Source organism: Stegodyphus dumicola, chromosome 5 (assembly GCF_044657685.1).
Source record: "Stegodyphus dumicola isolate Sdum_Otavi_A_Nest chromosome 5, ASM4465768v1".
NCBI classification, from domain to species: Eukaryota; Metazoa; Arthropoda; class Arachnida; order Araneae; family Eresidae; genus Stegodyphus; species Stegodyphus dumicola.
In genome coordinates, this window is record NC_140772.1 from 139,895,607 (window position 1) to 139,906,640 (window position 11,034).

General features: G+C 30.5%; 1 long non-coding RNA gene across 1 annotated transcript; it reads right to left on the reverse strand.

Moving 5' to 3' along the window:
- Positions 1-1,479: 1,479 nt before the first annotated feature.
- LOC146997246 (uncharacterized) lies at positions 1,480-8,913 on the reverse strand. The gene is made up of 3 exons (XR_015041252.1): positions 8,840-8,913; positions 4,641-4,730; positions 1,480-1,615 (listed from the first exon to the last, which is right to left on the reverse strand). It is a non-coding gene; the product is annotated as an uncharacterized LOC146997246 (long non-coding RNA).
- Between the last annotated feature and the right edge of the window lie 2,121 nt (positions 8,914-11,034).

Below are 11,034 nucleotides of genomic sequence, written 5' to 3' on the forward strand. Positions count from 1 at the left end.
TTTCTGCTCACACAATTAAAAAAAAAATCTGAAAGGCCTCAGATTTTATCAGTCACTCAAAGAGGCTAAAAGTTTATGAATGCATAGATTATCAATACAGATGGGGCAGTGGAAATAGCAAAACATTTTATAAGATACTGACACCAGAAAGTTATATGTCTTCTATATATTTGAAAAATGAAGAAATATATCATGTAATTATGTAGAAATATTAAAATGTTTTCAATTAGATACATCATGAATTAAATGCATTTTAAATCAATCAGATTAAAAATTTAAAAAAAGCATTCTTAAGAACTGTGTGTAATGCTTTTAAATAGCTTGGCTTGTTAGTCAATAATATATTAGATTTTAAAGGTAAATATGTTAAATTTTTTGAATGAAAAGTGAAACAAGTTTACGACTGACGATATGAAGTCACATTTCAAAACTAATAGCCCTTTTAGATTAAAAAAAGAAGTTCTGAAAATAATTTGCAATGGTTCATTGGTATTATTTTACGCAAAATTCAGTAAAATGAAATTTACCCGTTGAAATCAGCACCAAATTAAACTTTGTAAATTCTAGCGCATGTTAAAGGTTGTCTCATCCAGAATTTTATTACTAACCATTCATTTCAGAGCAAAATAAAACAGTAATTGCCATTTATATGACAATCAATATCAAAAATTTAAATCTGCATTTTACGCAACATAGAAAAACTTCAAAAGATCTACTGTTTACCATGCAATTAAGGCATTTTATTCTGCTATCAACTCTACCAATTATTAATTCCATTAAGTATATTCAGTTTACTCTTTCTGCTCAATATATGCAATGTAAAATTTTCCATAAATTTATTAATTCATTTTATTTTGAGGTGAGCTTTTATTCAACTCTCAATGTCAACGAGAATGTTTAGTTCATTTTTTATTCGGTCTCAAAAGAGAAATCAAAATACGTGGATTTATGTACGTGTATTTATGAATCAAAATACATGAGAAATCACAGTGAGAAAAGTACTGCTACCTTAAACTGTGATTATATATAACAAATGCAGTGAATTATAGTTAAAAAAATAGTGAAAATATTTATATTTCTGAACTATTTCATATATAACATTTTCAGTTTCGCATATGTGGCAATTTAAGAACTTTTTTATGTATACCAATTTTTTGAAATATCTGCAAATTTTTCTATCTTCAAAGAAAGCTTATTCTTTCACCTTTAGTATATAAGTAATGGTAATTTACCAGATAAAATTACTTAATGGGGAGTACAGAAAAATATCTAACCACTTACCTTTGTGACTTCATCTGCAAAGAGACTAAAAAAGTAGTTCAGCTAAATCTGCTATAATAAATATTTATAATAATGCTAAATTATGCAATATCTATTAATATGACAAATTTTTGTAAAGCTATTTATTTGGATGAAAAATAAACACATTCAGAAATTTATGGCACTATATTATGATTAACAGAGGAAAAACACTTTTCAAAATTCAAAATAGTTTTTATTAATCCAATTTATCACATTTTATTTGAATTCATGAAAAACAATCTTATATCCATGTATTCTTATGTATATAAGAACTCTTGATAAATTGGATCTCTGTCATTGCCTTTCACAGCACCTAAAATAAATAAACACTCACAATTACTACATGTGAATATAGTAATTCATAATTAAATTTAAACAAATGACTATTAGAATGCAAATTAAAGGAAGCATTTAAAATATTTTAACATTTAGTACCTATAAACAGAGTAGCAATTATTTGATTTTTCGATTATAGTAAAATAAACATGGGGGATGCCTTTTAAAATTTTTTATGTCAGAAAATAAACTCAAACCACCAGCTGAACATATGAGTAGTTTTATCAATCAGCCACTGGTAGGTAACCTGGATACTGAATCAACATATAAAGTTGCCAAGATAAAGAGAGAAACAAAATTATGATAATCACATCTTACCTATTCATAAAACTATTTTAAATTTAATGTGTAGGCAAGTCCAAAAAGAGTGAGAATGAATTTATTTTGCAACACAAAGTAAAGTCTTGCAGGAGCAAAAAAAACTTGTCTCATGAGATTGGCAAGTAAAAAATAATTAACTGCATCTGGTAACATTTATCTGACAACATATAAGTAATTGTGCAGAAAATAAAATCTGAATCTATGTGCAGAAAATAAAATCTGATCAGGGGCGTAGCTAGAGGGGGGCATCTGTCCTTGGGTGCAGAATCCAAGGGGTGCCAAACTGATGTTAGAACATTTTAGAATTAAATGTTTTCCATCCTTGGCAAGCAGTAGGGGGCGCGAAATCTTCAGTTGTCCCCGAGCGCTGAAAACCCTAGCTATGACTCTGAATCTGATCATGTTAATGCAATTTTAAACTTTTGAATTTAACTGCAGAAATTTACCAAAGAAGTACTTGTAACAGTAGTAAATGAAGATGTGACTAATCTTTACTGTATGGTACACCTTGGTTTCAGTCTGAAAAAAAATCGCAAAGTGGTATTGGTTGTTTGTGAAATGTGGAAGCCCATTGCGTCAAATAAGTTTTTCGGTAACCCTAATGTTGATAATGTTGGCAAAAGTAGCCTTTGAGAAAAAAAAAAAAAAAACTTTTTTTGTCAATAAAAAGGAGTTATTTCTGCAAATATTGCCAACGTGCTGTGATAAATTTAGTTTTGGGCTACTTTTTTTAATAGTAAACCTTTTGTACGGTCCCAGGTTTTTGGTTCTTACCATTCTCTTCAATTGCTGTGTTTGGTTGCACGGAAGTGGTATGGTCTTGTATTTTGAACATGCTATTTATTATTTTGGTGTGGGTACCATCGTTTGAGTATGTCTGAGGTGACTAAGAGACGAAAAATTTAATTGAATTGCTTACCTGGAGGATGGTGGTGGGAAGCCTAAACATATGCATGTGAAAAAAAAAGGTATGTTAAAAAAATGACGTTTCATTTATTTTTTTGTCTCTGTGTGTTAATTTTTGTTAGAAGATTTGTTGTTTAATGTTTTTATGTTAGGAAATATGTATTTTTGGTAACTTACTCCTCTCTGTTTGTGTATTTTTGGTTGTCTGTGTGTTAAGACAGTGGCGAATTTTTTCTGGTAACTATATTTTTAACTTTCTGATTTTCTTAAAGTGAAAATAGATCAATGTGTACATGGACAAAGTTAAGGCAGTGCACAATGCCCAGTTTGTGCAGTTCTCTGTTTTAATAGGTCAATGTGTACATGGACACAGAGTTTGTGTATGTCTTTGACTTCTTATTTTGGTTTTGTGTAGCGGCCACCTTGAAATTGGTGCCGATCCTCTCAGGTGACGATCTTGATATAAAAAAAAAAAAAAAAAAGAAAAGAAACGATTCGCTAAGGCTTACAGCAGAGTAAATTTTTACCAAAGATGTTCTACCATAATCACCATTTCAGTGGTTTAAACACTAGTGGAGCAGTATGCAGAGATGAAGATTTGAGTTTTGTTTACACAGCATGATGGTTTAGGCACTCCATCCATTACAGTGAACAAAATTATAATAAACATAGCCACAATAATTGTCTATAAATATTGATGTATAACACTGCATTAACTATTATATTTCTTATGCTAGTATATACAGAATCCTTAATCGAAGGGAAAATCAGAAGACTGTGCATGCATTTTCCTTTAACTGAAACATGGATTTGACTATACAAATCTCAGTCTTACGGGACATGCCACACTATGCAGATAGACAGTAAAAAGTGCTTGTGTTGTTTTTATTTGTTAGAGGTATGAAATAAATATACTTCTAGATTTTAATTTTTTCTTTTCTTGTTTTACATTTGGATTACCTATCAAAAAGTAAGGAATTTTGATATTATTACAATATCGGAGTTAAAATAACAATTATTGGACACGTTAAAGTAATGAAAATTTTAAATTAGCTTAAAAAGTAACCCTTAATGTGGCATATTTTTGAATTAAACTCTATCGACATTTAAAACAACAAAACATCCCTCTTTATTAAGGACTTTAATTAACTAATTTTAAATGCGGAGCTATGAATGGATTTTTCCCCTTGCATGTTATAATAACTGAAACAAAATTACTCTGATACAGTCAAAATTCCTAAATGCAAGTACATAAAATTTACTTTAGCAATTTAAAGAGATGAGACACACTGAACACATGAATAAATTTCTATCAAAGAATAATTTATTAAATTTGGCCCGTTCCATAGTAAACTTTAACCATTAGATTACATTATTACACCATGTTATCAGTTTGAAAAGCAAGTCATATGCCAGATCTTGTATGTAAAAGAAATGCACAAAATAATATACAGATTATTGAAAAATGATGTATACCAATGTTTATAGATATGATTAAATGTAACAGAAAATTTACTGTCACAACCACATTTTTATGTGAAATGTATTATTTTAACATTTTACAATATTTAAGGCATGGCACTAAATGCAACATTATGTGCCTGGATATAAGTTAGTAAATTAAAAAATAATAATAATCAAAGAATTAATGTCATGAAAAATTTCAAAAACAAGCAGAATTTCATTTAGAAGACCTTTAGACACTTATGATAAATAAATCTGAGAATTCTTCACCCAAAATTAAATCATAATTAACTAAAACCAGTTTGACTGACCTTCTACAAAATCCTTCAGCTGCAATTTTTTCTAGTTTGAAAACCAAATTCTTCTTCACATGGTAATAACATCTTAACCAGTTGAAATTCCTGCAGAAAGTTTGATAACACAGTAATAGAATTAATAGAATAGAAAAATTAACACAAAAGTGTAGAACATCATTTAAACTTAACATTATTACAAATTTTGGTGCTTTCTGACTATCTGCAAAGCTGTGAAAATTGGCAAAATGGTTAGTTTATGGTTCATATCTACTGCTCTGTTCACAAGTAGTAATTCAAATAAGCACTTTATAAGAAACAAGAAATTTTAGGATGCACACACACAAAAATATATACATTGGGTCAATATTCACATATTTTTCATCCAATGGAATACTATTCAGAAATAAAGATTAAATATAAAGCATGTAAATACATGTGTGTGGTATGCATATTCATAGTTTTCTATTATCGTGTGCATACTCTTGCTGTTTTAGCATAAGTTGAAGCTGTGAGGGCAGATGATAAGAAAGTATCAGAATTTTTCATGTATAAGAAAAGATTGCCCTGACAATAGTATCTCAATTGTTTAGCACTGACATTTACATAGCGCATTAGAAATATATAGTAATATATGTATAATAAAAAGATAATTGCATATTATTAATTCATTTTTTTAAATGCCAAACTTTAACAATTCTTTCACATATAATTAAACAGAATTCTTTCACATGAACATCTAAAATCCATTCTTAACTAAAGAATAAATAATAAAACCATGTAAATTTCTTATCAAGCCCATCATTTCCGAAATGTCTACTTCTGAAAGTTCCCAGCATTTCTCAATATATTATTAAATTACTAAACTAAGCATCAATGATCGTCATGCTCGCTAATGTGGCAATATCTTTCACACTTCTTTGTTACCACAAGTAACAAGTAGGCTTCAATAAATCTTTAACTGTTACATGCTACTTTTGTCTAAAATTTGTACAAATAATAAAATTAAATGAGCTCTTTATAATATGCTCAAAGAAATAATTTTGTATGAAAATTTGTATGTTATATATTGGCCTGATTAATGATTCAGGAAATAATTCGGGTTTTCAAAGTGCTTCCAATAATTCAAATTTCAGCTTGTGTCAAAATAAAATCTATAACACAAAGATAAGCAAATTTCCTTATGAACAATGCATTTTAACATTATTCAATCACTGGCAATCACACAGTACTGATTGCTTCAATAAACATTACTGTAACTGTCTTATTTAAAAGACTGTAATGTTTTAATTATTTCCTTAATTAAAACATTACAGTCTTTTCTGGTTGATCTTTACAATATGGTAACTGGTAGTTTGGCGACATTTTGGAGGCGATAAATTTTTACTACCTGGTACTTTGGTAATAATGTGAGCAGTACTCAGTTCCGATTACGCATTATTTTGTGTGAGGGAAATGAGAGATCATGGGATATGTCATGTGATATTAATGGACGAATTACGGTTCTTTAATCGGAAAAGGGGGGAAATCGGGAAAAAATTTGGAAATTTTGTATTTGGCTTTATTCTGTGTTGTGTGAAACAGTGTTCGTGAATTTTTGGATCCCATGGCCGTAACTAAAGTGAGTTCGAAATGGGTATTTATGTATGTATTAATTTAATGTATGTGCTCATTTATATTTTAAGTAGTGTTTTTGAATTTAATTATATTTTAATGAAATGATAGTTATTTTGTGAATTTTATGTTTGTAGGAATTTGGTATACGTTTAAGTTGAAATAAACATGCATGGAAATAATTTAAATATTTGATACTAAGTATTTGTAATGCTTGCGGTATGAATTTGTTGGTGACGTGTATAATGTAATAGATGATTTAGAGGTAAAAGTTTTTGGATATTTTATTTATCTTATATGTGGAAATGTTCATATTTGGAAAGGGTAAATACTTTTTCGCGATCAGGTAATTTCATATATGTTCTTTTTACCGGGTTTAAAGATTGAGAAAATTGTCATGTATTTTCGTGAAATTTTTCTAATTTATGAGAAAAAAGCAGTGTACATGGATATAGTGAAGAGTGTGCGCAATGCCATTTTTGTGCAATTCTGGGATATTTTTTTTAAGTAAAAATAAGTCGACGTGTACATGGTTTAGTGATATTTTAATTAAATGATAGTTATTTTGTGAATTTTATGTTTGTAGGAATTTGGTACACGTTTAAGTTGAAGTAAACGTGCATGGAAATAATTTAAATATTTGATACTAAGTATTTGTAATGCTTGCGGTATGAATTCGTTGGTGACGTGTATAATGTAATAGATGATTTAGAGGTAAAAGTTTTTGGATATTTTATTTATTTTATATGTGGAAATGTTCATATTTGGAAAGTGTAAATACTTTTTCGCGATCAGGTAATTTCATATATGTTCTTTTACCGGGTTTAAAGATTGAGAAAATTGTCATGTATTTTCGTGAAATTTTTCTAATTTATGAGAAAAAAGCAGTGTACATGGATATAGTGAAGAGTGTGCGCAATGCCATTTTTGTGCAATTCTGGAATTTTTTTTTTAAGTAAAAATAAGTCGGCGTGTACATGGTTTATGTGTATGTGTTATTTTGAAAAACGCGTAAGGAGTATGGTATTGTGCACTTTTTCCCAATTTTGCAGTGAATATTTGTCATGATTAAGCAGTTTTGTTAGATAAAATTTCTAGCATAAGTGTAATTTGGCTAGTAGATTGTTGGAAGAAGTGTTCAGTAGATAAAAAGAAAAGAAACATGTCTTTACTTCGTGAAGACAAAATGGCGGCGGGAAAAAAAAATATAGGGTTGCTGTAGGAGAGTTGGTCGCCAAAGTTTCGCCAAAAAAACGCCAAGTTACCATAATGTAAAGATCAACCTCTTTTCCTCCTTCTAACACCAAAAGAAAACCCAGATAAGAAATAAAATATCAGTAAAAATAAATTATATTATTGAATGACACTTTACATTAATTACACTTATGCATATATTATTTTATTATAAATTATTTCAAAATCAAAGGAGAGAAGAAACTTTAATATTGACATTTCTAAAATGATATAAACATTAATCATTTAGTACAGTTTGTTATTTCAGGCAAAAAGAATTCATTTTTCTGGATAGCATTTATATTTCCATCTCACTTTCAATGAAACATCAAGAGAAATGCATATAATTTAAACACCAGTTTATTTTATTTATCAGACAGATTATGTCAACTCGAAAAAACCTATCAGTAAAATTCGGTAGTAATAATTCTGAATGTTAGGCAACTTGCAAGATTCAACAAAAATTATCAATACTTTTATTATAATGACAATACTACAGTAACATGAACATAAAATTAAACTGCATATAACTATAAAATAAGCCAGCATATAATAATGGTGCATTGGTTTCTAAAGCAATGGGCTCGATGAAAAACTACATGTATTATGGTAGCTATTCATATTCTTCAGCTTTCCTAATAATATTCTCACCTTCACTTTACATAACTAAAGTATCTAAAATACAATAAAAATGCAAACAATATTTATGAGAAAATGTTAAAAGCAATCATAAGCATTTGATTGAATGACCATATTTGTCTTCCTGCAAGTCGAATCTTAAAATGATATGCAGTTTGAAAAATGCTTAATCCTTTTATAAAATATTCAAAAAAGATTAAAAAAAGGTACTGATCTGTTATCAGGATCGGGTTCAGAATTGTATTTATGTATGCTTGTATATTTGTATGTCTACATATACACATCTATGCACATACTTACGAACACAGGTTCATACATTTCCGATTCTGGTCCCAATAACAGAACAGTACCCCCCAAAAAACTTGAATTACAAACTAGATTAAGATAACGTTTCAACCATACATATTTTGGACAAAACAATGCAAACTCTTATTTTTATACAATTGTTCAAACTATTTAACATAAATTTATTGCTGCAATAAAATAATAAGCAATCTGATCACACATATTATTTTGAAACTGAATGCATAAACTTGACTAAAAAAATTCAGTCATAAACATTTGGATAGCAGGGCAAATTAGATATTTGAAAAGGCAGCCAGCCATTGAGATACACGTAATTCACGACAGAATGGTAACAATTCATAAAGCTGTGAAACATTTAACTGTCAAAATGACATAAATTCGAAAAGCAAAAAAAGTAAACATACAAGTATTGCAACTGAACTTACCTTTCATGAAACAAAAAATATCCATACAAGTTAACCTCATGGCGCAGCCATTTTGGATTTCGTTTCAAATCAGACAGATGTTTACGGATTTGCGGAAGAATACGAGGACCTAGTAGTTTGCCGGATACAATGTGCAATGACGCGAAAGAATATAGTTCTGTAGAACTTCCTACATTATTCCGTAATAAACAGTACTATTTCCTAATTTTTTTCTTTATCTAATTAAATAATTAATAGGGAAATAGTTAAATAATGCCAAATTCATTTTTAATGAAATGTAAAATTTTGCATGTATGGGACGACCACCTTCCGTCCAATATTTCTGAGAATATAAACAAATTTTGGAATCTGAGAGTATCAGTTAATAAATATATAGAATATCGCCTCTCAAACGACCACTTCTGAAAGTGACCAATAGTTCTGAGATTATCAATAAATATTGATATTAAGCATTATTTCTATAAGACGACCATCTCTATATAAGACCAAAGTTTCTAGAATCTTGGATAGTCATCAGAGATGTATCTTTACTGCGAAATTATCGCACGACTGTAATTCAATATCAATAACGGATCGCGCGATTGAAAAACATTTTCTGTCCTGTAATTAGAGGAAAAAAATTTTCCTTATGAGGTATTTCTCCCGCTTTCATAGCGTGCCTTCGTGGTGTAATAGTTCTGAACGCTGGGCCGGTATTTCAGAGGTCCGTGGTTCGATTCACGGCGAAGGCGGTTGCTAATTTTTCATCTCTACGGCTTCCCCAAAAAATCCTAATGTCTCTACAGTGGCGCCCGAATGAAAAAGGTGTTGGATGAGGTATATCCACACCCAGGATTTAGTGATTGGATCCCCTTAAAAAAAAGTCGGCCTTTAAAAAGAGAAGTAATATAAGGTATTTCTCCCGCTTTCCTAGCGTGTCTTCGGCCCACCAGCGGCCGAGCGGTAAAGTCGCTGAACACTGGTAGTGCGATCCGAGGTTCGTATCCCGCGAACGGGCTGGCTGCATGGGTGTTTTCGTGGTTTTCCCCACGTGTAACGAGTATACGAGCCAGTTTCCCTTAGTCCACGGCCAGTCCCTCCACGAAGACATCCCTCCCCTTAGGCAGATAGCCCTAGTGTGCTTTGCCATAATTAAATACACCACCACCACACCTAGCGTGTCTTCGTGGTGTCGTGGTTCTGCACACTGGGCCGGTATTCCAGAGGTCCGTCCTTCGATTCCCGGCGAAGGCAGTTGCTAATTTTTCATGTTTCCTGCTTCCAAAAAAATACCTAATGTCTCTATACCCAAATTTAAAAAAAAATTCGTTTCCGTAATTAAATATTTTTTATAAAAAAAATATATGTTATTTAGAATTTTGCAAATATTCTAGAAAATGCTAATCCATTGAAAAAAATCTTTTCCATGACTAAATAAATTTTTAAAAACGTCAGAAAAAATAGCAGTTAAAATTAATAACAATATAACAAGAATAAATCATCAATCATATCAATATTTTTAATGTACAGCATTTAGAAACAACTTAGTAAAATACATATGAAAAATAAAATAATGTGCAAGTTTCAGATGTGCAATGTCCAAAAATTAAAACTGGTAAATTTAAGAACAAATATCCTCAAAATATTTGACAACGAAAGTCCTCCGGACAATGCAGAATGAATGTCCTCAGGATGTGAAATTGGTGAACTCCTCAGGACATCTGAGAATCAACATCTTCAGGACATCCTGTCATATCCCGGGACATAGCGACTTAAATAAGACATCCTCAGGATGTTAAATTACGATCTCCTCAGGACATCTGAGAATCAACATCCTTAGGACATCCTAAGTATGTCCCGGGATATTGCGACTTAAATAGGACATCCTGAGGATGTTTTGTGCTATGGGGGAATAGTATTGCCAAACGTGAAACTTATTGTTATTATTATTTACGGTTATATTCTGAAGTTGAAGAAAGCACGTGATTCCATATAACGTCATTGTATGTCGAAAATCTTTCGTTAATATCAGTATTTTAAATGAATAGCTGCTTTTGGCAACTTTTATGTTTCACCTTTGGATACGTGACACGATATGCTATCGCTACGTTAATTCCTTTATTGAGATTTTGAAAATTTGTTATATTGAAATAAATTTAAATCATAACTTCCAATGTATTACCTGAAGTGTCAAAGGTCTTTGTTTCCTGAGTTGG